We start from the raw sequence: 20,500 nt of genomic DNA on the forward strand, positions 1-20,500 counted from the left end.
TCCCAAAGGTATGGTGACCCTTGTGCCATAGAGGAGCGCTGTTTCCCAGCTTCTCTCATGGCTTGTTCAGCTTGCTTTGTTATCCCCTCCAGGGCCACCTACCCATAGTAGGCTGGGTGCTCCCATTATCAGTCATTACTAAGAAAATACACTACACAGTCCAATTTACTGGGGGCCTTGTCTCAACTGAGATTCTCTTCCCAAATTACTTTATTTCAAATTGACATAATAGTTGCCAGCACATGCAGGCAACATTTTGATTCTAGTCTGGAGAGATGACTTAGTGTTTTAGGATGTGCACAGTTCGTAGAGAGGACTGGAATTCATGTCTGTAATCTCCCATTTCAACATTCTGCAGCTCTGGCTCTAGTAGGCATCTGCTTCATTTATATGCACATCACTGCCCTACACAGATGCTGGCATATGCACAATTAACAATGAAAATCTTTAATTGTTGAGTCATTAATATGTTCAGTCATTTCTTTTTTTGTTTTGTTTTGTGTGAAGTAACCATCTCTCTTGTTCTACTCAAGAAGGAAATAATATGGCTGTCACTCGTAAAAGATGGAAGAGGACTAGGAATTTGATTCCTGAAAATCGAATCCCTGAGGCTCAGAGTGTCAGATGATCTTGAGTGTAGCTTTAAACCTTGTTAAAACAAGTATGTCATGGCCCATAAGATAAGAGCTTACTAATAATTCAACCATGAGGGAGAGGTAGGTGTGCAGAGAAAGCATTTCACATCCCCTCCTGGCAGTTCTGAGCAACAGCCTCCGGGATACCGCAAGAAGAAAAACTACAGCCAAGATGGCGCTGCTAGACTCTGCAGGCCTGCCCACCATCTTGCCTGTAGTTCTTAGCGTAAGCAGGCGCTTTGCGCATGCGTAAATCCCCGGCATCCTCAGCGCGCCTGCGCTACGCAGCGCCTCCCCCACCCCTACCCCCGCCCCTCCTTGCTGGTGCTGCTGCTGCTGCCGCTGCTGCTGTAGATTGACGGCCCCGCGCTAGCGCTTCAGGTGAGTGAGCGCCTCTACCACAGCGGGCGGAGGGCGCGCCGCGCGGTACGCTCGCCCGGGTGTCGTTCCTCGGTGCGCTGCGGACCGATGGCCACGCGACCAGCCCCGGGTCTTCGCGGTCGGCCTTCTCTGAGCCCCCCGCGCCTATCGCGTTCAGCCCGGCCTCCCGCGCCCCTGCCGGTACCTAGCCCGCGGAGGGCAGCGTGTGACCTGTTGGGGTCCGGCGTCGCTACAGAGGTCTGCACCCTCCGTCGCTGGGACCCCCTGAGGCTGTCACCCTCTCTCCGCCTCTCACGGCGAAGCACGGAGCTCCCAGAGCTGAGCATCCACCTACCCCGCTGCCCCTCACAGCCCAGAGAGTTTTGACAGGGGCCTGGACTCGCCTTCTGTGGGTTTCTTCCCAAAGCCACAGTGGTACCCTTCTCTCCTGGGACCCCAGGACCACGGTTTGTCTAAAGCCCACTTTGTAGTCAAGGAAACTGAGGCACGGAGAGGTGAAATGTCGCGTCCAAGGTCATGCAACTGACAAGTGACACCGCCAGCTCTCTTAACTCAGAGGCGGTGGGGCTTTCACAGCCAGAGCTGGTGGGGTTTGACCTTGTATCTTTAAATTTGGGGCGGGGAAACACTTGTCATTTATCTAGAGTTGCTTTTAAACGTCGTAAAAGTGGGCTACGAATAGAATTATCTTCTGGTCAGTACGGTGGAAGTGCTGTTGTGATAACAATCGCGATGTTAACGTGAACTGGCTCCCTCCCAAATACCCGATTTGTGCCAGGGATCTTGCTAAACGTTTTATTAAGATCGGCTCACCTTTGTACCTCACTGCTTCCCTATCCAGTGCTTTCTCCCTTCTTTTTCTTGAAGCCTTTTTTCCCCCTGCAGAGCTCTCCTGCATGTCACAGGTAGATTTGGAGCCTTGTGGCTTAAGCTGAGAGGCTCTCCCCTGGTGGCTCCCTGGTAGAACACAGTAAGCCTCTCCTGCGTCAACCCCACTCCCCCTCCCCCAGCTCCCCCCCCCCCCAGCCCCCAAGGTATAATTAGCATTTCTTTTCTAGCTGCCAGGACTAGGCTGGCTGGGCTGGCTGGACTTGTGGAGGTGACAGAGCAAATTTAGCCAGTACTCACCTCTTTTTGGGACTTTCTGGCTCGGCTCCAAAGCTGGTCTTGAGCATTTTCAGGCTTTAAGATAAAACGAGAAAGCGTTGACACGGTGGTGCAGAATCTAAGACACCTCCTTTGATTTGAGTTCCAAATGAACAGCTATAAAAATGTGTTGATTTTTTTTTTTTTTGCCCCCAAAATAACTAGCTCAAACTGCCTTTTCCTCCCTTAGCAAATCCTCCTCCACACTTCAAAGGCTCCACAAAATTTTCATCTTCCCTGCTTAATTTTCCTAACTAGAATTAAATAATACATAACGGGCTGCAGGCCCGGGTCTTATCCTCAGTAACACCCTCACCTCTCCCCATCCCGGGTCAGGTCAAGCGCAGTCTTTGCACCCCCAAATGCCTGGGTCCTGGTAGACCATTGGTAAATACTGAGTTCCTGCTGTTCCTTGCTGTTACTCAAAGGGTAATTAATTGTTCTATTGCTATTCTGTTGGCCCTCCAGTTTCTCTTTGCTGTCCCTCCCTTTATATTTCTCTTCGGATTATCCTGTATCAGCCTCAGTCCACCCTTTTGTTTTTGAAAGTTTGCACATGATGGTCTTGCATCTAGAAATCTCCCTGATGGTGGAGCAGGCAAATGCTACAGGGGAGTTTTTATTTTTATGTGGCAGTAGGAGTGCCTGAGGCTTATGACATTTTAGTCTGCACTGAAATTCATGTGAGATTCAGTTTCTCATTCTTTTACTTGGTGTGGCTTATTAGCCCAGGTGACATCTGAGTGATCATAGTTTTTATTGCCTATTAATATGTAGTATTTGTAACATGCACGTATTAGGGCTCTTTTAGAGGTCAGAGGACAATTTTGAAACAGGCAATTCTTTTACTATGAGGGTCCTGGAGGTTAAATTGAGATCGTTAGGATTGGGGGAAAGTGCCTTTACCAGCTGAGCCATTATGCCAGCTCTATATTATTATTATTATTATTATTATTATTATTATTATTATTAACAGAGCCTTGCTTTATAGGCCAGTCGATCCTCAAACTCATGATCTTTTGACCTCAACCTCGAGGATACTAGGATTTCAGGCACCACCACATCTGACTTAATAAAGTTTCTTTTTTTTTTTTTTTAAATACATTTTTTAAAAGATTTATTTATTTATTATATACACTGTAGCTGTCTTCAGATACTTCAGAAGAGGGCATCAGATTTTTGTTACGGATGGCTGTGAGCCACCATGTGGTTGCTGGGATTTGAACTCAGGACCTTTGGAAGAGCAGTCGGTGCTCTTAACTGCTGAGCCATCTCACCAGCCCTAATAAAGTTTCTTAAAAAAATTTTTTTTATTTAATTATTGGTGGGGCCACAGATGCTATGCTGTGCATGTGGAAATCAGAGTACAATTTTGTGGAGTCAGTTCTAACCATTCACCTTTCTCTGGGTTTCGGAGATTGAATTTAGGGTTCCAGGCAAGCATCTTTCCCCACTGAAAGGCCCTAATAAAGCTTCTTTAAAAAATTATTATTTATTTTATGTATGTGCGTTCACTGTCACTCTCTTCAGACACACCAGAAGAGGGCTTCGGATCGCCATTATAGATGGTGAGCCACCATGCGGTTGCTGGGAATTGAACTCAGGACCTCTGGAAGAGCAGTCAGTGCTCTTAACTGCTGAGCCATCTCTCCAGCCCCCCTTAATAAAGCTTCTTAAAGAGTTATTTTGAATGTTTTCCTGATATTACAGTGAACTATTATTGTGTATAAGGCATGGTAATGAGTATTGTGGAAAGTTCAGAATCGAATAAAACCGGGTTCCTTTTCAAGCAGTTTCCTAGCTAACTAGGGAGCACTGTTTAACTGTGGCATATCTGAAAACTGCCACATTAGATTATAAGCAAAGCAAAATGATAGTATAAGGAATGATTCCAATGTGGGATTTTTTTTTCCTCCTGTGCCTCTACAACCAGTCTGGAAAACGCCATAAAAATTATATTCAATCTGAAAGCAAACAGTGGTCTAATCTCCTCATGTTGGTAGATAGCTTCCCAAGAACTGAACTTGTCCAAGATCATAGAACTAGGGTTTCAGCTTGACATTCCAGACTTTTTTTTTTTAAGTTTTATTTATTATATGTAAGTACACTGTAATTGTCTTCAGACACTCCAGAAGAGGGCGTCAGATCTCATTACGGATGGTTGTGGGCCACCAAGTGGTTGCTGGGATTTGAACTCGGGACCTTTGGAAGAGCAGTCAGTGCTCTTAACCGCTGAGCCATCTCACCAGCCCCATTCCAGACTTTTTATTCATTGAGAATTTGCCTGGGCTAAGTGAGTAGCTCAGTGGTAGAGAAGTTGACAGTGTGTGTGAGAGGCCTTGAAGATTATTGCCAGAAACTAACTCCTCCCTCCCTCCCTTCCTTTCTTCCTTCCTCCCTTCTTCCCTCCCTCCCTCCCTCCCTCCCTCCCTCCCTCCCTCCCTCCCTCCCTCCCTCTCTTCCTTCTTTCTTTCCTTCCTTCCTTCCTTCCTTCCTTCCTTCCTTCCTTCCTTCCTTCCTTCCTTCCTTCCTTCCTTCCTTCCTCCCTCCCTCCCTCCCTCCCTCCCTCCCCCCTCCCTCCCTCCCTCCCTCCCTCCCTCCCTCCCTCCCTCCCTTCCTTCCTTCCTTCCAGTTACCAATGTTTCTTCTGTGCGTGAATATATAAACCAGCAACTCTTTTTTTTTTTTTGGTTTTTCGAGACAGGGTTTCTCTGTGTAGCCCTGGCTGTCCTGGAACTCACTTTGTAGACCAGGCTGGCCTCGAACTCAGAAATCCGCCTGCCTCTGCCTCCCGAGTGCTGGGATTAAAGGCGTGCGCCACCACGCCCGGCTAAACCAGCAACTCTTAAAATACCAAGTATGTGTTTAGATCAAGGAGTAGAGATACTAGGAGCATCTGATCTATTAGGGAGAGGATAACTTTTCTTGACCACTGAAGATGGTGTGTAGATACTGTCAGGGTAGATGGTCGAGGGATTGTGTGTGGCATGGGAGTTGGGAAGAGGTCAGGAGGAGGAGTATGCACAACAGCAGTGAGACCACTTTGGGGGAGAATTAGGTTTTTTAGAGCTTGACAGATTGTTAGTGTCAGAATTGAAAGGGCAGTGGAAGCATTTTGAAGTTTGGGTGATGAAACTGAGACGATGTAGCAGTGTCTGCCCTGGCTAGAGGGGGGAAGAACAGAAGGGAAAAACCTGGTGCAATTCTATCAAGAACAATACAATAGTTCTTAACCTTTACTGTACATCAGTCAACTAGACAGCTTCTTATTGGCACATTGCTTGGCTTCTCTCCAGAGTTTCTGATTCAGTAGAGGTCTTAAGAGGGCCCTGAGAACTGACAGATCTAATCCACTACCAGATTGTGGGGGCTCTCCTAGTCTGAGTGCCACAGTTTGAGAGCCACTAGACAAGAATGTTGAAGACTAGACTAGCTAGTCAGGAAATGTCAAAGAATTTGTTCCAGAGAGGGAGGGAAGGACAGAGGGGGACAGACAGGCAAACAGACAGACAGACAAACAGATTATGTGTGTTACTGGCGTGAATCAGTTCTGGAAGAAGATATATAATGCCATAATAGTCATTTCAAAAAATGGGATGTAGGAGCCTCGAGAATTGAGTTTTAAAATTTATACGCCGGGCGTGGTGGCGCACGCCTTTAATCCCAGCACTTGGGAGGCAGAGGCAGGCGGATTTCTGAGTTCGAGGCCAGCCTGGTCTACAAAGTGAGTTCCAGGACAGCCAGGGCTATACAGAGAAACCCTGTCTCGAAAAACCAAAAAAAAAAAAAACAAAAAAAAAACAAAAAAAAAACAAAAAAATGTATACCTTTGTATGTTTATGTATTATTTTTACATTGTATATGTATTCCCTTTGTGTTTTAAAAAGCAAAGACAATGAGTCCATCTTGAAGATTCATACTAAAATATTTATGGATTTTAAAAAGAGCTTGCTAAAATGATCTACTCATACAAAAAACATTTTTGGTGAGTGCTGTATGACAGATGCTGGTAGCTCCTAGAAGCACAAAGCCTTTGCTAAAACTTGGAGTCTGGTGATATGGCTATGCAAATAATAACTCCAGGTCGTATCACATGTGAGCTTCCCAGGAGCGGGGAGCAGGGCCCGTCTCTCTGCTTGCCTGATAATGATGGATGGCCAAACCCAGGCAAGAAGTGAAGACAGTAGGAAAGAGAAGGTCTTGTTTTGTTTGTTTGGTTGTTGTTTGCTGGGTTTTGTGGGGAGGGTGAGGCGCCTGGATAAGCAAGAAGAAAGGAAATGGTTCCTCAGGAAGGACTCAGGAGGATCAAGAGTTTAAGGTATTCTTGCCTAGATAGCAAGTTTGAGGCCAACCTGGACTACATGAGACCATCTCAGAAGGGTGCACTAGGGAGGGGAAGGGCCCTCTTAGGTCCACAGATTAATAATACTATAGGTTTAATGCAGAAAAGGTGTGACCTATTCTGAGAAATTTCCTTTTTCCTTTAAGAGTCAGGCTACTTGAGAACAGCACACAAAAGCTTACCCAGATTGAGAGCACATATTTATAGGTTTCAGGGCTTTTTGTTTTGTTTTGTTTTGTTTTGTTTTCTGAGACAGGGTTTCTCTGTGTAGCCCTGGCTGTACTGGAACTTGCTTTGTAGACCAGGCTGGCCTGGAACTCAGATCTGATGGGATTAAAGGTATGTGTTAGTGCTGCCCCCGCCAGGGTTCACTTTCTTAAATGAAAAAAACAAAAAGACAAAAAAACCAATAAAACTTTAGACATAGTACTCTATTTCATTGTATTTATAACAGTAGCCAATAATTTTGTCATTACTTTCCTTTCATATTTATTCATATAAAATTAATTGGCATATGGAGGATATATCAAATAGAAAGGTGAATTGCTTTGAACTGGGTATATAACTCAGTAGTAGAGCCCATGCTCTAGGTTTGATCCTTTGCCTCCCACCCATAGAATGTTGTTCTCTTTTGGAAAAGTTCTGTTTCTTATAACACCAGAAAGAGTTCCACATGTTATTAGTCCTAAGTAAATATTTATTGTTGCTAGCTGTAGGGGTGCACTCTGAAGGAAATGTGCCTTCCTTGCGGGCGGGCAGAGTTGCATTCCATGTAAACATTAATTACAGTACTGAGAATGCTATGCTATTAAACCTAATATGGGGCTGTGTAGTATAGAGCTGTTAGCCTTCCTAACTAGTTATGTGTAGGTGTTACTTTTTGTCTTTCCAAGAGACTTAATATAGTAAATTAAGATTAGTTTTCTGGGGGCTGGAGAGATGGCTCAGTGGTTAAGAGCACAGACTGCTCTTCCAAAGGTCTTGAGTTCAACTCCCAGCAACCACATGGTGGCTCACAACCATCTGTAATGAGAGCTGATGCCTGTCTTCTGGTGTGTCTGAAGATAGCTACAGTGTACTCATATACATAAAATAAATAAATAATTCTTTAAAAAAAAAAAAAAAAAGATTAGTTTTCTGGGGCCGACAAGATGACTTCGTGGGTAAAAGCTCTTGCTGCAAAGATAATGATCTGAGTTTGATCCCTGGATCACGTATAATGGTGAAAGGAGAGACTGACTCTACAGAGTTATCTTCTGACCTCCACATGCTCGCTGTCTACACACGCACACGCACACACACACACACACACACACACACACACACACACACGCACACACACACACGCGCGCACACGCACACACACACGCACACACACACGCGCACACGCACACACACACACACACACACGCACACACACACACGCACACACACGCACACGCGCACACACACACACACGCACGCACACACACACACACACACGCGCACACACACGCACACGCGCACACACACGCACACGCGCACGCACACACACGCACACACACACGCGCACACACGCACACACACGCACGCACACGCGCACACACACGCACACACACACGCGCGCGCACACACACGCACACACGCGCACACACGCACACGCACACACACACGCACACACACGCACACACACACGCACGCACACACACACGCGCACACGCACACACACACGCACGCGCGCACACACACACACGCACGCGCACACGCACGCGCTCATAAGTTTTTAGGTATATTAACTTCCTAAGTGTGGAGTGGCTTCCCCCAAGCTTTGACTGTCATTTTACCACCTAATGCCCATAGTCTGTAGTCTAATACAACCATTCTTTATAGTTCATCTGGTGACTCATTAAGACCTTTTGGTATATATTTTGTATATCTTAGGGAAGATGCCGTTTTAACTTTTATTGAAATAGCTGTCACTTGAGGGAATGATCAGTATGATGGCTGACAGCCTTATAAATCCAATAAATTAGGATAAGGAAAATAGTAAGTAGATCATAATAAACATTATGAAATTGCTTCCCAATTCTAATTATAATTTAAGATGTTGAAGTACTGTTAGCTTCTTACTAAATCATAATTGTGATAATTTTTTTCAAGAAGTAGCATTTGTTTAAAACAGTTTGTTAGAAGTGACAGTTTTATCCCTACAGTACTTCTGTGTTTTTATACCTTGGGTTTCAGTTCATGGTTAAAAGTGAATGGCCTGCTGAGCATAGTGGAGAGCATGCCTTTTAGTCCCTGCACTCAGGAAGCAGAGGCAGGCAAATCTCTGTGAGTTCAAAGCCAGTCTCTGCAGAAAGATTCTAGGATGACCAGGGCTACACAGAGAAACCCTGTATCCAAAACAAAAACAAAGGAACAAACAAACAAACAAAGGGAATGAGCCTGGTAGAGTCCTTGTTAAGCACAAGAGCCTAATTTTGATATCCAGTATCAAGAAAGAAAATTGAGTGCTTTTTTTAAAATTATAAGAGCTTAGTGGTAGGGACATTGTACATTAATCTCTAAAACTTGGCAGAGAGCACAGAGAGATCAGATTATTGGTTTTTGTTTTTTTTAGTCCAGAAGCTGGGGTGGAGCAGAGCTCCTCTTGACAGTCTTCAGCCTTAGAAGGTGCTGCTGCTTTAAAGTCACTGTGTTGAGATGATCTGAACCAGTGTGGACCAGAATGTAGCTTAGTACCTTAGACATCCCACAGGTAGATTGCTTTTCCAGCAACCCCTGGTAGGTGTTGGTATGTTCTTTGTAATAGTAGTCAAAGTTTTAAATACTGCTTTTCTGTTTTCAAAATTTGTTGATCATGAAATTTGTAGTAGACTTTAGAAATGTCTTAGATACTTTTCTGTTGTTGTGATAGGACACCATGAGCAAGACAACTTATAAAAGAGTTTATTTGGGTCTTACGGTTTCAGAGGGTTAGAGTCTGTGGCCATCACCGCAGGGAGCATGGCAGCAGTCAGGCAGGCATGATACTAGATCAGCAGCTGAGAGCTCACATCCTGAGTCACAACCAAGAGGCAGAGAGAGCTTACTGGGAATGGTGTGGACTTTTGCAACCTGTAAGCCCCAATGACATACCTCTTCCACAAGCCCATACCTCATGATCTTTCCCAAGGTTCCACCAACAGGGACCAAGTATTCAAATATATGAGTCCGTAGGGGCCATTTTCATCCAAACTGCCACCGAAACCAAACCTGAAAAAATAAAAAAGAATTAGTGATCAGTTGGCATCAAACAGGAAAAATTGTTAATAGAGACTTGTCCAAGATCTGGATGCAGAATGCTAATGTTCAAATCCTTGCTCTGCTGCTTGCTAACTGTGTGGCCTCTGTCAAATTACAAAGCTAAGCTGTGCCTCAGCTTCTTCATCTGTCAGGGGGAACGATGCTTAGCTTACAAGTGTCAGAATATAACATAAAATAATGAATGGGTGCTGGCGAGATGGCTCAGTGGGTAAGAGCACTGACTGCTCTACTGAAGTCCTGAGTTCAAATCCCAGCAACCACATGGTGGCTCACAACCACTCGTAGTGAGATCTGATGCCCTCTTCTGGAGTGTCTGAAGACAGCTACAGTATACCTATTTATAATAATAAATAAATCTTTGGGCTCGAATAAATAAAACAGAGACTGGGTGAGTGAGGTCGACCAGAGTGAGCAGAGGTCCTAAAATTCAATTCCCAACAGCCACATGAAGGCTCACAACCATCTGTACAGCCGTACTCACATACATTAAATAAATAAATAAATCTTTAATAAAATAATGAATGGATAAAGTGATGATTCTGGTACCTGACATAGGGAAAGCACTCTAACTGGCAGGTATGAACACAAAGTACTGCCTTCAGGGCTGTTGTTTGTCCTTGTTTGTCCATTCAGACTGTAGAAAGGAACGGATTGTTTTCAGGGATTCTGCCTTTAGCTGGTAGGAACCCGGAGCTCTTCCAAGCTCCGTACCAGGCCTTGCCAACAGCAGCTTCCCTAATGTCTTGAGCTGCGTCCTTCAAGAGGGGAAGGCAGAAGGGTGTGCATCTGGCGCTGGAGTTGCTTTAGATAAACCCTATGTTAGAAAGCTCCCTGCTGGTTGGGAGTCTGTAATTAACAAGATCCGTCTGTGGGGATTGCTGTGTCCTAGCAGTTATCTGTATCAAGACCCTGGAATGAATACAATGAGCACATAGAGCAGACTCAGATTTCCAACTTGGCAGTCCCCGCAAGTCTACTTCCCACCTGCTGCCAGAGCCCAAGAATGACCCAGCAAAAGGGTGGGTCTGTTATGAGGGGTGTGGTTGACCTTATCCAGGGCCAAGGAGAAGCAAGCTTATTTCCTGTTAGAATGAAGATCTGTGGGTATACCTCAACAGCTGCCTTTGACCTTCACTCCCCTCTTTTGCTTATGTAGGGAGGAAGGCAGCTTCTGAAACTATTTCTCCTTGTAAGCAAGAGGCCCACATTTTCATTTGTGTAGGAATAATCTGTGAGCTAGGTTTTTTAAAGGCCTGCTTGTTCCATGGTTTGTTTATTTGGCTTCTCAGGCGGTCTCTCGAGATCCTTTGCTCCCTTAAGGGCCCCCAGGAGACAGCAGTGAAACCAACATCCATTATCCTAGATACTTGGGAGGATGCTTAAGTCAATGGTTTCATGATTAGATTAATTCGGGCTTTAAGCCTGACAGAACTTAAGAGCCAAGTCATCATATAATTGTGTTTCTTATAGCTGTATGGAATGTAGCCCAGTGTCCTAGAATACCTTCCAGAATCTGGGCGTGGTGTCTAAACAGTGGTCTTAGCCCCATACACAGTCAGGTGCATGAGCCTGGTTAAATTTTCTGTGTCTCTTTCCTTATTGGAGGAAGGGGGTCACTGCTGAAGACCAGTGCTTCTTAGCCCTGGTTAAGAATTACCCAAAGAGCTTTTTAAAAAAAATGCTTAAGCCCTGCCCCAAACAATTAAAATGATCTTTCGGATTGAGGCCATGTATTGATATTCTTTAAAGCTCCCAGGTCCAACTATAGCTAAGAAAACTGTAAACAATATGAACAAGGATTTTGTGTGCTTTTAACTTAAATATTTAAATTTATAAGAATTTCATACCCTAGTATTGTATTTGCATAATGTCTGCTTGTTCCTCTTCTCCCTCTAGCTCTTGTATCTTCTCACAACTCCTAAAATTTATGTTCTCTTCTATAATAAGAATAATAGTAATAATCTCTTATATCTATAAATATACACACACAGCCTGGTTAGTCCATTTAGTGTTGTCCTTATGTATGTCTGTTTAGGGCTGATTACTTTGGATTAAATAACTTATCAGGGAGTTTGTCCCTAGAAAAAACTGAATGTTCCTCCCTCAGCAGCCATTGATTTCCAGTAGCTCTTCATCTAGTGTGGGTCTTATGAGATTTCCCCCATCTAACATGTCAACTTCTGTTGTCATTACGCATGTTGTCTTAGTTAGGGCTTTACTGCTGTGAAGAGACACCATGACCAAGGCAACTCTTATAAAGGACAACATTTAACTGGGGCTGGCTTACAGGTTCAGAGGTTCCATTATCATCATGTCGAGAAACATGGCAGAATCCAGGCAGCCATGGTACTTATTGGAGGAGCTAAGAGTAATACATCTTCATCCAAAGGAAGCCAGTGGCAGACTGTTTCCAGACAGCTAGGAGGAGGGTCTCAAAGCTCATCCCTTACACTTCTTCCAAGACCACACCTACTCCAACAAGGCCACACCTCCAAATAGTGCCACTCCCTGGGCCAAGCATACTCACACGTGTCTTGTTTAGGCAACTATATATTGTTGGGATTTCACGGGTGTACCTTCCCTGTCGTGTCTAGAACATACTGTCTAGCAGCAGGTATCCTGGCTGTCTGGCTCTTAGTCTCTCTGCCCCCTCTTTGGTGAGGTTCCTTGAGTCTTGGGTGTAGGAGTTGGATTGTAGATATATTAAAAGACGTTGAGCACCAACTCAGTTTGTTCTCTGCATTTCGACCAGTTGTAGGTTTATTTGCCTATCTGGTTGGTGGTTTGTTTTGTTTGTTTTCTGAGACTGAGTATCACTGAATAAACCATGCTGGCTTTGAACTCAGAGATTTACCTGCCTCTGCTGGGATTTATTTAAGGAACTGAAAAAGTAGCTCAGTAGTTAGGTGCTCTTGCAGATGACCTGAGTTCTGTTCTTGAACCCACAGCAGGCAGCTCACAACTGCCTGGAACTCAGTTCCTGGAGATTCGGTGCTCTCTTCTGGCATCCACAGGCACAAGTACATGTGCATGCTAACACATACATATGCGTAAATAAAAGTAAAATGTTGAAAAATAAAAATTTAAAAATAAAAAACAGGTTTGTTTTTATTTTGTGTTTGAGTGGTTTGTTTGCATTTCTGTATGTGCCATAAGAGAGTTCTGCTCGATTTACTGGGACTGGAGTTAAGGACCATGGTAAGCTGCTGTGCGGGCACTGGGAGTTGAACTGGGGTCCAGAGGAAGAACAGCCAGTGCTCTTAACCATTAAGCCATCTCTCCAGTTGTAGGTTTCTGTAATAGTTTCCATCTTTCCCATATGTTGTAAAAAGAAACTTTGTTGGTAAGGAAAAGAGCTATATTTATCTATATATATTTTTTTATTGGAGAGTTGGGGCCACGAGTATATAAAGTTATTACTGACAGGTGTGTGTTGGCTGCCATTATTATTTTGTTGTTGTGCCGTTTCTGTTCTTCGTCCTGTTTGGTGTTTCAGTGACCATGCTTGCTCTGTTTCCTTTCTCTGTCTCCTGGCTCCGCTTCCTCCCCTCTTCACCCTAGAGTGTTGTTTCCAGTAGTCTCTGTAGAGCTGGGGTGGTGGGCAGGAATTCTTTTAGACCGTGTCATGGAAAGTTTTTCTTTTTCCTTCAACTGTGGAAGATCGTTTTTCTGGGCACAGTACTCTAGGTTGGCATTTGTGCTTTTTTAGAATTTCAGGCACATTGCTCCAGGCTCTTGCAGCTTTTAAAGTTTCTATTGAGACATTAGCTGTTAGTCTAGAGCATGTTCTTTGATGTGCACGTGTGGTTTTTCTCTTGCAGTATTCAATACTCTTTCTTTATTCTGTATATTTAGAGGTTTTTTTGGTTTGTTTGTTTGGTTGGTTGGTTGGTTTTTCCAGACAGGGTTTCTCTGTGTAGCCCTGGCTGTCCTGGAACTCACTTTGTAGACCAGGCTGGCCTCGAATTCAGAAATCCACCTGCCTGTACCTCCCAAGTGCTGGGATTAAAGGCGTGTGCCACCACTGCCCGGCTATATTTAGAGTTTTGACTATAATATACTGTAGAGAGTTTCTTTTCTATTCCTGTCTATGGTATTGTTGGCTTCTTGTATGTCTTTCCTTGATTAGGGGAAGTTTCCTTCTCTGATGCTGTTGAAGATCTTGTCTATGCCATTGACCTGAGATGTCGATGATGATGATTCTCTTTCTTCTTCCTCCTCCTCCTTCCCCTCCTTCTTCTATGCTTATAATTAAAAGATTTGGTCTTTTTTTTTTTTTTTTTTTTTTTTTTTGGTTTTTCGAGACAGGGTTTCTCTGTGTAGCCCTGGCTGTCCTGGAGCTCACTGTGTAGACCAGGCTGGCCTCGACCTCAGAAATCCGCCTGCCTCTGCCTCCCAAGTGCTGGGATTAAAGGCGTGCGCCACCACGCCCAGCTTTTTTTTTTTAAACAGAATAGAGTTTATTCAGGGCATGGGGAGGGGAGTTGAGAGGGTGGTAGAGATAGAGAAAGGCAGAGAGAATAGAGGAGTAGAGACCAGCTGTGAGCTGTGAGGGGGTCGGGGGGTGGGGGGAGTGTAGAGAGAGAGGGAAGCAGTGAGAGGACAGAGCTAGAGCAAGAAGGCAAGAGAGCAAGAGCAGGTTTTGTCTTTTCATTGTGCCTCAGATTTCCTGCATGTTTCTTCTATGGGTTTTTGGTTTGTTTTTGTTGGGTTTTTTTATTGTTTGTTTTAATGTCTAATTGCTGTACTTTATTTTCAAGCCCTGATACTCTGCCTTCTACTTCATCCATCCTATGATAAGGCTTCCCTTGAGTTTTCTAACTGGGCTATTGAATTTTTCATCCATCTCATGTTAGCTTCAGGATTTCTATCTATGTACTGAATTCAGTTTTCTGATCCTGAATTGTCTTTATCATTTTACTCAGCCTTACACTTGTGTTTTCTTGGACTTCACTAAGAATTATTTCATCTTCTTTAGGTTCACTGAAGTGTTTGCTCATGTCCCTTTTAAACCCCTTGAATGTTTTAAAATTATGTTTATCATTGTTCTTTTAAATTTTGTGTTCTAGAGTTCATCGAAGTAATTCTTATTGGAGAACATTTCTATAGGAGTGCTGGGTTTGGGGGGAAACATTATCTTCTCTTTCATATAGTTGTGTTTTTGCCATGTGATCGTGTTTGAGGTGAGATTGTAGCCTGCCTCAGGCTGGCTGGTGCAGGATCTGAATGGAGCTGTGGAGATGGAATCGAGGAGTGAGGTTGGTGTTTATTCTTTGGGTTTTATTCTGTTGTTTTGTTTGTTTGTTTGTTTGTTTGTTTGAACACGGATTCACCATGTAGTTGTGGCTAGCTTGAACTCACTATAAAGACAAAGCTGGCATCAAACTGACAGCAATCCGTCTGCCTTTGCCTTTCCAGTGGTGAGATTAAGGGATTATCCACGCCTGGCAAAGATGACCAAGTTTCAAACAATTGGTAAAGCTAAGCTTCCGAGTCACTCTTTCTAGAAACCATCAGTGTTGTCCATGCAAAAAAGTGGTCGTGTGCCCTTTTTTTTCTGTCTCAGTTTCCTCTGTAGCCTGTCTTCTCTCAAAGCTACAGTGCTATATTGTGTGTGTGTGTGTGTGTGTGTGTGTGTGTTTTCTTACCTTGAGTGTCCTCATTTGTCCCCTCCTGCATTGCAGTTAATCAAGCATATCCCTTCAGGATCCACTGTTCTCACTCCTTCAGGAATCTCTTGGCCATCCTAGCCCTTAGTTGTCTCGCCTCTGCCCTGGGGAAGCTTCTTTTAGCTCCAATGCTATGTTCCAAGTACCAGATGCAATGGAAGACAGCCGAAGTGGCCCTCTTTCTTCTTGGTAAAATGGAACACACATAGAAATACCATTGGTGAACCCTGATAGGATTTTAACCTGGTAAAACTTTGATAGTTCTTTAAACTGATGATTAATGCCTTACTGGGGTTATTTGGCATTATATGGCGGCAGTTTTGATTGTTAGAGCTGTTGGAGGAGGATGTTATAGCCATCCAGTTGTAAATGTCTGGGATATTACTAAACATGGTGATACACAGAACACATTCTCCCTACACCAGAGCTGTCTTTGTCTATAATCATCAGTGAGGCAGTGTGCGAGTGTGAGACTGGGCATAACTCAGCATTTGCTGTTAGAAAACTTGAGTTTCAGTTCCACCTGAGCCATTTATTAGTGGTTGGTCTGTTTGTTGTCGTCGTCGTCTTCTTCTTCTTCTTCTCCTTCTACTACTTCTTCTTCTTCTTCTTCTTCTTCTTCTTCTTCTTCTTCTTCTTCTTCTTCTTTTTTAAAGACTTATTTATTTATTATATGTAAGTACACTGTAGCTATCTTCAGACACTCCAGAAGAGGGAATCAGATCTCCTTACGGATGGTTGTGAACCACCATGTGGTTGCTGGGATTTGAACTCAGGACCTTCGGAAGAGCAGTCAGTGCTCTTACCCACTGAGCCATCTCGCCAGCCCCCGTTTGTCTTCTTAAGTCTCAGTTTTTTCATCTCCATTCTAGCTCGCATGCCAGTACCTCTATTTTTCATTGTGATAATCAATGAGGGGGCTGGAGAGGGAAGGAATGAGAGAGAGAGAGAGAGAGAGAGAGAATGAGAGAATATGAATGCATGAGTCTGCATGCTATCCTGGCTCTATCCAGTCACCTGGGTGCTCCTGCCTCTTCTAGCTGTAAGTGTTTCAGGACCGGCTGGGCTGCAGCTGACCACTTCCAGCTCATTCCCCTTTAGTGTGCCTCTGGTTTGCTGCCTTCATTCTGTTTTGGTAATCTGTCTGCATTCTTTCCAAGACCAAAAGTGATTGACTTTGCCCCTAGAATACCAATGAGTATCTTGGTGTCAGTACGTCCAGACAAAGCCAAAGATGACAAATTACCTTGGTCAAGGAGAAAGCTATGAAATAAAACAGTATTTTATTACTGCCTTTTTAAAAAAATGTTTTTAAGTACTTGAAATTTCACAGTGCAGACTCCCATGTCCCTTAGGGTCAGACCAAATGTCTGCTGATCTGCTGAGTGACCTTTACCAAGTTCTTGATTCATATTAGGTCGCTAACTGGTTGGCCTGAGGAAAATATGAAGTGCGTTTATAGAGAATTCAGAATGTCAGTCCTGCCCAGGAGCCCGAAAGATCATTCTGCCTAAGTTCTTCCCTTTACAGAAAGGGAGGATGCCCAGTGTCCCTCAGCCCTCTCTGGGCCCGCCTATATCTAGAGCACACTCCCGGTGTTCTTATGGACTCTCTGGGACTGGAAGGGTCCATGTGGCTCTAGCCTTCTACGTTCTGACTGGACAAAGGCTTGCATTTTGCATCACTGGACTTTATTTCTTGTGGTGCTAGAAATGGAACCTAATGTCCCACACATGCTAGATAAGCACACTACCACTGTGCTGTGCTCCTGCCTCTACAGTTACACTAATGTGTTCTGGGGAGTCACAGCAGTCTCGCCAACACTTCAGCAGAACTCCTGTGCTTTTCTGTGTTTTCTGTTCAGAGGTTTGCCAAACTTCTTAAAAATCCCAGGTCTTGATGCTCTTTAAAGACCCTTCTAGTGTTCTGTGTGTGTCAAGAAACACTGCTGTCTCACCCCACCTTCTAGTAACATTTTCTCTTGCACTTCAATGTAGAAACAACATTTTTCAAATTTTTTTCTTTTTTCTTTTTTCTTTTTCTTTCTTTTTTTTTTTTTTTTTCGAGACAGGGTTTCTCTGTGTAGCCCTGGCTGTCCTGGAACTCACTCTGTAGACCAGGCTGGCCTCAAACTCAGAAATCTGACTGCCTCTGCCTCCCAAGTGCTGGGATTAAAGGTGTGTGCCACCACTGCCCAGCCATTTTCCAAATTTATAAAAGATGATCCACATAATCCAGGGCTTTCTCAGCACAGGTCACTGAACTTCATTGCCCCTAAATGATTTTAGGTTTGTTTGTTTGTTTGTTTGTTTGTTTTTGTATGTGTGAATAAATTGTTGCTATTTTCAGACACACCAGAAGAGACCATCAGATCTCATTGCAAAGGGTTGCTGGGAATTGAACTCAGGACCTCTGGAAGAGCAGTCAGTGCTCTTAACCACTGAGCCATTTATCTCTCCAGACCCAGATGTTTTGAGACAGCATATTTATGTAGTCTCAGCTGATCTTGAAGTCGGAGCACTCTCCTGCCTTAGTTTCTTTTTTTTTTTTTTTTTTTGGTTTTTCGAGACAGGGTTTCTCTGTGAAGCCCTGGCTGTCCTGGCACTCACTTTGTAGACCAGGCTGGCCTCGAACTCAGAAATCCGCCTGCCTCTGCCTCCCAAGTGCTGGGATTAAAGGCGTGCGCCACCACGCCCGGCTCTGCCTTAGTTTCTTTAGTGTTCATATTATAGCATGCCTTATTCTTCCTAAGAGGGTTTTTTTTTTTGTTTTTTGCCTTCTAACGTGTGTGTGTGTTCTTTGGGGATTTCACATCATATATCCCTAACATGTTCACTTTCCAGTCCTTCTCTGTTCACCCCCACACACACTGGAATGTGGTCAGACTCTCCATAGCCTGCCCCTTAAATGGAGCTGAGTCCTCCTCGCACCCTGCTACTGGAAACCATCTATTGTACAGAGTGACACTTCAGCATCCTATCACAGTTTTAAAGAGTTCTCTTCGATGGCTTCCTGTTTAGGCTGCTACTATTTTAGGGGGGTGGGGTGGGAGCAAAGGCAGGGTTATCACAGAAGTCTTGAATGACATGGGTCATGGACTTCAACACAGACCCAGCTGCAGTAAGGCCACGGAACTTCCTAGGTTTTGACACCATTAATGTTCCCTGCCAGAGGATGAAGCCTTTCCAGTTCTCAGCCTCTCCCTTCCTTTCCATCATTCCAGTTTTCTCCCCTACAACGTAAACCTTTTTCCCTTGACTGCTTTGGCACCATGTTTCTGCTTTTCCTCCTGTGCCTCTGAATGTTTTCTTTTTATCTCCGTCACTCACTTGTCCTTCTGAAGAGCCCAGGGTCTGTAGTTCTCACTCTTGAACTCAGGTCTCTCTGGTTCCTGACTTAAAACTGAAATGTTCATTAATGTCTGTTGCTTTTTTTTTTTTTTCAGTTCCTCCATTTCCATGCATTTGGGTCATCATTCTTTTCTCTCCCTTAACTAGAAACTTTGACAAAAACCTGTTTCTTCCCTGACCTTGTGCCATGTTTAAATCAACTTTTAATTTCCCATTATTTTAACTGATGTTCATTTCTCAGAGGTGCTGAAGCTCAGGCCCTGTGTGTGCTGGGCTGGTGCTCTAGCACTGAGCATCACCCCTAGTCACTCCTTTATTCTTTACATTTGTAATTCCAGCTGCTTGACAGACTCACTCTCAGCTGGGTCGAACTCTTCTGTCTGGTATATTCTCCTGGTTGATCTGGCCTGTTGAGTCTTTTTTAAGATCCATGTAGTTTATTATATAAAAAACACTGGATGTATTCTTTTGGGGGAGATGGCAGGATGAACTAAGAGAGCTCTATCTCTATTAATGCTGTCAGTGATCACTCTCTCATCTCAGAGGATCCTGATCCTTAGTGATGGATCACATGCTCCGCCGTTATCCCTTAAAACTGATAGAAGCCCCAGGAGAGTGTACATGAAAGGTTGAAGCACACTATTTCAAGAAGTGAGAAGTAGCCCTTGTTTTTAAAACAAGGCTGCCAAGAAATAGCTGGAAATTAATTCCCTTCTTTAGTTATTTCATATTCTCCTTGACTTAATTAGCTCTTGAAAGAATGAGTTCTTATCCTGGAGTGATGACTCAAACCTGCATTTCCAAGGGGTCTGAGTCATTGTTGATATGTATAGGATTGCTTTAGGCTTCCATCAAATTTGTCTCATGGGGTGCCACTGTGTGGGTGGGGAGGAAGGAACTGATCCAGGTTCCCATAACCGGCTGGTGGGACTGGATAGATGCTATGGTATAGTGGAGACATTTCCTAATCCCTTACATGTGGAATTTCAGAAAACAGGTCCAAGCCTAGGTTTCTCATCTATAGAGTAAATGAAGATGTCTTCCTGGGAGATTGATGTGAGAGACGTCCTGGCATGGAGTTGGTGCCTATGTTGCCCTTTCCTGTTCCTTCAGTCGAAGGGTGCTTGTCAAAATACACTCTTCATACTTCTTCTCAAGACTAGGAAAGAGGGCAGACATTTACTGTCTACTGTAGCTTATGAAAGCTTTCCCAGCCTTTTAAAAATATCAGTACCTCTTTGTGCCAGGATGGAACCTGGCAGCAGATGCCGGAACTGCAGGCCACATCCCCAGGAGGGAGCCAGTCTGTGCAGCTGAGGGATCTGGAGATGGAGTTTTCCACCACGTGATCTTCCTTTACTCATAGATCTTATAAAACTGCTCACCGGGAAGGGCTCAGAGTGGTAGGAACTAAGGAAAAAAAGAGAATTCACTGCGTTCCCTCATAATCCTGGAACCGCTGTAGCATCCCTTCCTTAGTCTGCCCAGCTAGAGGACAGTCTTCTTTAGTATGCCTCTTAAGTGTATACTGGCACAGTCATCTCATTTTGTTTTATCATAGAAACAGGAGATGGTTGAGCATGGCGACACCTGCCTGCAGTCCCACCACTTAGAAGCGGGAGGATCGGTAGTTCAAAGAAAGTCTCAGATGCATACCAGGTTTGAGGTTAGCCTGGGGTATTTGAAACC

General features: G+C 44.1%; 1 protein-coding gene across 5 annotated transcripts in view; it reads left to right on the forward strand.

The window, feature by feature from the left end:
- Positions 1 to 936: 936 nt before the first annotated feature.
- Positions 937 to 20,500, forward strand: part of LOC110309491 (protein NDRG3) — a 64,960-nt gene continuing 45,396 nt past the window's right edge. For 3 of the 5 annotated variants that reach the window (XM_021182192.2, XM_021182218.3, XM_085832788.1), the window contains exon 1: positions 937 to 1,016. The gene's annotated coding sequence lies outside the window, so the exon portion shown is untranslated. The other 2 variants (XM_085832791.1, XM_021182202.3) reach the window with 2 other exon arrangements.

The sequence above is a fragment of the Mus caroli genome, unplaced genomic scaffold, assembly GCF_978045245.1.
Source record: "Mus caroli unplaced genomic scaffold, Mus_caroli_1 scaffold_2, whole genome shotgun sequence".
Classification (NCBI taxonomy): domain Eukaryota; kingdom Metazoa; phylum Chordata; class Mammalia; order Rodentia; family Muridae; genus Mus; species Mus caroli.